Below are 7040 nucleotides of genomic sequence, written 5' to 3' on the forward strand. Positions count from 1 at the left end.
CTTCAATTCTTTTTACGCTACCTTCGCCTCCGAAATGCTACTCGGCTTCGTCAATGCCTTGGTCAGCGTCGAGTCGGTGTGTCTCGAGAGAAAGAATACAAAAACAAAATATGAATCGTCTGCGTGCCGAAACCGTAGGGCAGCGTGGTCGCTGATGTCTTTGGCGCGGCACAGTGGGGACTCAGCCGAAATAGTAAAAAAAATTGTATGAGTGCTTTAGATAAATTTAATGTACGCATCTAATAGAGAATTTTTCAATCGAATTTTCAAGATAGTTTTAGTTTAGGAGATATAAGCACTCCAAGTTTAACATTTTTTCAGTGTGAAAATATTTATTGAACTCATATTCACTAACTAATTTAGCAAGCTGAGACGGCCAAAGGTCCCACTGTGCCGCTCCAAAGACATCGGCGATCCGCGACCACCGCTTCGACGGTGCTGAGGCTCGAGAGTCCAGAATTGCCGAACAGACGAAACCGATGGGCAGCGGGGTCGCGGTAGAGACGAAGTACAGGCGAAAAGGGAATTGAAACCCCGCGCGCTCCCTCGTGCCTTTTGGGTTCTAATGTTAGGACCCGCCATAGAACAGCTTTTTGGTCGCTCATGCAACATCTTGGTATTGTATAGTCTTTGATTGGATGTATTTAAAGTTACAGGGCTCAGATGTGTCTAAGGTAAAGTTATAATATTTAGTACGTATATTTAATAACTTAAGATATTGAATTTATGGTTTCAGCATGGTATAATACATGATTTGGGTCGCGCAAAGGAAATCCTGTCTAGAAGCAAGGAATTAAATACCTCACTCGAAGCTCCTCGCTTAGATATGCCAGCTACCAAGCGATTTATTGCTGCTGGAATGCATACACGTTTTGTGGACATGGGGGGCGTTATGGTCACTGAAGAACAACGTCTTTTGGACGTTAGGAATAGTAAAATAGACAAATAATTGTTTATACAAAATAAATGGCTGCACAAATGGAACATTTTGGGTTTATATACAAACATGTGTGAACATATGTTCTGGTTTTTTTTTTACTCTTACATTGGCCAAAATTTACATAAATTAAAAGTTATTTTATTATACGTTATTCGTGACGAAAAAGATGATATTATTTTCGTGTTGATTTGTTATAAGGATATTGAAAGCGATATTGAATACAGACAAATTAAAATTTTTCTCTGAATATTACTGTGTCGTTCTTTCTGACACTTGTGTCTGTAAGCGAGGCAAATACGATCATGACCGTGACTCTGCTCAGTCCCATCTAGAGTCATTATTTTTCTGAATGTAGACATTAAGCAAACCGACACGACAGTAAATCATATAGCTTGCTAATAGTCACAATAGGCAAAATAGCCAGTCTAGCGAAATAGAATTAAAATTTTTAAATGTAAATATATATGGTATATACACTACTGGCCCAAAAAATAAATACATCGATGTCGTGCTAGTTTGTTATGGAATAGCTCGAATTTTTCTAAAAGCATGGATGCCAATTGTTTATATTTGGAAAGGTTACAGTCTTGTCAAATATTTAAATCAAAAATTTAAGTGGCGAACCATTTTTATAAAAATCTATGCTTACATTTTTGGTCTCGGCAAAATAATAAGTACACTGGTGTTATTTATAAATTTTAAAGGACTTGATAAGAATTTTGTCAAAGGCTTGTTGGTTTTTATTGAGTTCTTTCATATTTAAGTACAAGAGAGTTAAAAAAATTCTTTAGGCCTATCTAAAGAATCTATCTAATGCTGAAGAAAATAAGTTTTCCATAAATCTTCAAAAAGAAAGGAAAATTCTCCGGGAAATTGGGAAAAGTCTTGGACGCTAGGACGCTGGGTCTTAAAAGTGGAATAATATATTATTGAGAGACGAAACAAAAAAAGATCTTTTTGATAATGACTCCAGAAGATGTATACAACGATCCAAAGGTAAAGAATTCGACTTTCGGTACACAAAGAAAATGGTTAAGTACGGAGGCCGATGTATAGGTATCTGAGCCTATTTTTCTTGTCATGGCGCTGAGCCGATACATCGCATAACTGATCATGTGATCCAATTCGGGTATAAAACATATTGACAGACATTATACAACCTTATGCTTAGGAAAACATGCCCGGAAAATGACCCAAAGCACACCTGAAAGGTGGTAAAGGCTTGGTTTATGGAACAAAATTTAAACGTTATGGCTTGGCTAATTCAGTCTCCTGACTTAAACCCATTTGAAAACCTTTGGGCTGACCTGAAACGTCGAATTGGTAAAAATGCTTTTCGAAAAGAAAAATAATTTTTGAGAATTTGTGCAATAAACGAGGTATGAGATTCCAGTGGAGACTTGCCGCAAACTTATTCCTAGTATGCCAAGAAGAATGGCCGAAATCATCCAAAATAAGTGTGGCTATATAGGATATAAGCATAATTATAAGAAAAAAGTGGACAAATTTTGATACGCTTTTAGTTCTTCGCTGTGGAGCATTGCTGTACTTATTATTTTGGCCAGCCCTTATTTATGATTTTAAGGTTTAATCGATCATAAAATATATATTTGAAATTAAAAATGATTATGATAAATAGTTTTATAGTCTATTGTAGATTAGAAAACTAAAATTAAATTTGATTTTTTAATTATGTTTATTAGAAAAGTTTTATAGGACGTGAAAGAAAGCTCTTTTTTTTTATATATGGACGTTGACATGCAATGACTGCATCTTTCAAGAGGCGATGCAATTACTGCACCGTCAAGTGGCCCGTGTGAAACTAGCAGAAGGCTGTTACGCGCGGATCCCGGCAAAACGCAGCCCTCCTCCCGCCGAACCGACCAAGGGGCGCTGCCGCATGACGCACGGTGCGTAGCCGAACCGAACGCGAACATGCAAGAAAGATAGCTATTATTAGATTAACATTCGAGGAAAATTAGCACTAAACTTACTAAGAATTTAAGCATGCAATCAAAATAAAAATACCACTACAATTACTAATTACTAGAAAGGTGTGTAAGGATTAGTAATTTAATAAGAGGAAGAGAATTAGTGGTGGAAATAATATGGTAGAGGGAATTATAATCCGAGCATAAGACCCTAAACGGTTCATGCAAGGAATAATTCGATCTACAAAGTGAAGGAACAACGGTATAAAATTTCTAGTCAGTCTAATAGGAATCGTGAAGTTTATGCGGCTCAACAGATCAGGGCTGTCTATGTCACCCGTGATCAAGTTGTGCATAAAAATCACACCAAGCATTTTTCTACGGTTAACTAAGGATGGGAGGTTTACTAATAGCAGTCTCCTAGAGTAAGATGGGACCTTCATCGCAGTTAAGGCCCCGCAGAGCAAAGAGTAAAAAGTTTTTCTGTACTGATTCTATACGGTCCTGGTGTTCTCTATATTGAGGGCACCATACACAGGAGTCGTATTCTAAGATCGGACGAACAAGCGAGGTATAGATAGTCTTTGTTATATAGGGGTCGTCAAATTCCTTTGACCACCTCTTTATAAGCCCAAGCACGCCCATGGCCTTATTTACCATGGTAGAAATGTGTTCGAATTAATAAAGAGTGTGAAGAGTAAGGGGCCTAGATGGCTGCCCTGTGCTACTCCCGAAGAAACCTTTACTGGTGAAGAGAGGGAGTTTTTGAAGAGGACTCTTTGAGACCTGGAACAAAGATAGCTAGAAATCCATCCCAGGAGGTTGGGCGGAAACCCTAAAAGGTCAAGTTTATGTGCTAGAAGGGAATGGTTTACAGAGTCGAATGCTTTACTGAAGTCGGTGTAAATTACAGCCGTCTGTAATTTACCTTGAAAGCCTTTAATAATGAAAGAGGTAAACTCTAACAAGTTCGTGGTGGTTGATCGCCGCGTTAGAAATCCATGCTGAGTTGGAGATATAAGTGACTTGCAGAGATGTTGCAAGTGCGGAGTTAAAACCATCTCAAACATTTTGGGAATAGCGGATAACTTTGCTATACCTCTATAATTTTTTGCGTCAGACTTGCTACCTTTTTTATGGAGAGAATTTATAAACGATTCCTTCCAGATTGGGGGAAAGCAAGAGGAATCAATGGACAGGTTGAATAGTTTAAGCAAAGGTCCACACAGAGCCTCGGCGCAGTACCTGAGTACACAACCTGGAACCCCGTCTGGACCCGGTGAAAACACTGGCTTAACTAGTCGAAGATCATGAAGTAAGGAACATTCATTTAACAAGGGACTGAAAATGCCGTTCGACCTCGGTAAACCGTATGGGTACGGTTGACCAGAGTAGCTTTCCTCAGAATAGGTGGTTTGGAAAAACTGGGCAAAAAGATCGGCAATTGCCTGATCATTATTTGCCGACGTATTACAAAATGATAGCGAGGATAGGTGTGCGGACGTTCTACGCTTACTGTTTACGAAGCAGTAAAACTGTTTAGGGTCCTGAGAAAAACGTATCCTGCAACGAGATAGGTAGTTCTTATAGCATTGAGCATTAAGAACTGAAAAGTTTGACCGAGCTATTACATAACGAGAGTGAGAAGTAGGAGAGCCCAATTCTTGAAATTTTTTATAAAGTCTTGATTTTAAGTTTTTTAGACTGGATAACTCTGTTAATGTGTATATGTGTGTGTGTAGGAAGCTGGGTTGCATACGGTACATAAACCGTCTACAGTTTGGTCGTCGCAACTAGAACTTGAACCAGTTGGACTGCGGAGTGGGTATCGTACGGTGCGCAAGTGAGGATCTGAAGACACAGCGACAGCCTCTGTTGATTGCGATGGAAGATGAGTGACAGGCAGCTATGGTACTATTTCTGATACTGATTTTAGTGAACAAATGCATCTCCTTATATAGCTAGCAGTGGTATTCTTATTCTATGGGAAGGAACGCACAGGCTCCTTGTGAGTGTATTTTTAGATTGGGTACACTTGCTCTGTGCGGGGGTTACATTTCAGTGCATTTACTTAGGTACTTGGCAGCAATAAAGTAGATTGTTTATTGCTTGATCCCTTTTGGTGGGTTCGGGTTTACAAGTGCTATTGTCTATTTTTAGTTGCTAATGTATTTTTCGTGTCGTCATATTCATTCACATGAAGTGACATGGACAATTTTATTTATGTGTATTTGTGTATGAGATTGAACTGTATATTCCTAATATTCATTAAATACATGTCTGTGGCTGAACATTCTCCCGGTCGTTGAACTGGTGTTCAACCATCGCTCAAGTCGACGGCAAACCGGCGTGCAAGGGGTATAGGGGGTGATGACATGGCTGGATCGGGATTTGATGGCCTTGGTTTCCATAGTTGATATTTCTCCCGGAAAATGAAGGCAATGATCAATAGAATTAATATTGCTAGGGTTGTGTAAGCAGCGAGTTTATGGTGCTGCACGGTGGTGAGATGGTGTGGCAGCTCGTGATGATTGATGGTTGATAGTTGCTGGCGTAGATCATCAATTTCTTGAAGAAAGTCTGATGTCTGGTTCTTCAGTTGCCACATTGGTGGCGAGGGTGATGTCTCCGGTGGGCTCACGTCACCAAACCGAGTGTAAGTCGATTTTACTTCGCTGATTCTGGTTCTGTAGGTGCTGATGCTTACTTCAGTATTGCGAGCAGTGCAACCAGGGGACATGGAGAGTAGACCAGTTCCTTCCTGTTTTATGGTTGACGGAACTCCGTTGCATACTGCTTGAAGTTTAGTTGTAGAATGCGTTGCGAAGATCCATTTATTTGTATGCTGAGTTTTTAGCCAAACCGTGTCAGCCTTTGTGTGTGTGTGTCAAATAGACTCCAACTTGTTGAATCCCAAAACGGAATTGGGATGATGCTGAAAACTTCGAGCTGAGCTGTTGAAACCAGCGGTAGCGTCAACTTGAAGATGACGTGTTTTGCAGTCGGGGTTCCTTCGGCTCGCATGTTTCTGTATAGTTGAATCACCTCATTCGTTGTAACCGGCAGCATTTGATCTTGTGGCAAATGATCCCGTATCTGGTCTAGTTACTAGTTGCTCGGGAGACACCAGTGTGGAGCTTATTCTCCGATGATGAATACCGATTAGGACATCAGATATGTCGGACTGCATTCGTTGGAGAGTTGTTGTGAGCAGGGTTAATTGTGCTATTAGTCCTAAGTACGCATGAGTCTTCTCGGTTGATAGTCGCCATATGCTGTTCCAAAATTTTTAGGCGATTATCAGTTGTTACTTTGTCTTTCCTGACTACGTTTATTGTCGCGTCGACAATTGATGTTTGGTTTTGGAGCAGATGTAGTAGAAAGTCTTCATTGGTTTTCACTTTCTCAATTACTTGAATCATCTCTTCTGCGTATTTTGCGTCGAGAACACCAAAAAGACTGTTTGCTATATTTCCTATGATGTCCAGCGGCGATCTGCGTTTTCGAGAGGTTTTCATTAAAACGCTTCCTGCTTGTAGCTCGTTATGCACATTTTGAAAGTGTTGAACTATGGAGTTACATGCCGGAAAATTTTTTAATTCAGGGCACATGTATCGTAACTCTTAAATTCCAGCAGACATTAGTTGTATATCCTTCCAATATGGGACCAAGTCATAGTATACGATCATGGTCCACTCAGACGTTGCTATTCTTAATGTTCCAAGTTTCTCATAGAATATTCCAGGCTTGTTTGCGAATTGTGTCACATTTATTGACTGTGACAATGCTAATGGAAGCTTGAGCAACAGCACCATTAATGTTGATGTTAATGTAGGTGACAATTTTGTTGTTCGCTGTGTGGGTGGCTCATCAATCTCCGTGGTGTCACTGATCACCTTGTGGGAACGTTCGACTGCCACATCTTCTGGAAAGAGCGGCGCTAGACGAGTGATCGGGCGCTTGTATGCTGTCCAGATGCTGTCTTAACGTCAACCACTCGTACGTGGTTGTCCTGTCTTAATGTCTGGATATGTATTAATGATGCGACCCATTGGCCACTTCATTACAAGAAGGTTGTTTTCCTTAACCAAAACTAATAATCCTTCAGGTACGTTTGGTGAAGCGGTCTTCCATTTATGCCGAGCTTGCAATTCTTGGAGGTATTCTGT

The 7040-nt window shown here is 40.1% G+C and overlaps 1 long non-coding RNA gene across 1 annotated transcript; it reads left to right on the forward strand.

Annotated features, from left to right (window-relative positions):
• Positions 1-545: 545 nt before the first annotated feature.
• On the forward strand, positions 546-984 carry LOC26533423 (uncharacterized). Its single transcript, XR_004470442.1, has 2 exons — positions 546-674; positions 737-984. It is a non-coding gene; the product is annotated as an uncharacterized lncRNA (long non-coding RNA).
• Positions 985-7040: the final 6056 nt, after the last annotated feature.

Source organism: Drosophila pseudoobscura, chromosome X (genome assembly GCF_009870125.1).
Source record: "Drosophila pseudoobscura strain MV-25-SWS-2005 chromosome X, UCI_Dpse_MV25, whole genome shotgun sequence".
NCBI lineage: Eukaryota > Metazoa > Arthropoda > Insecta > Diptera > Drosophilidae > Drosophila > Drosophila pseudoobscura.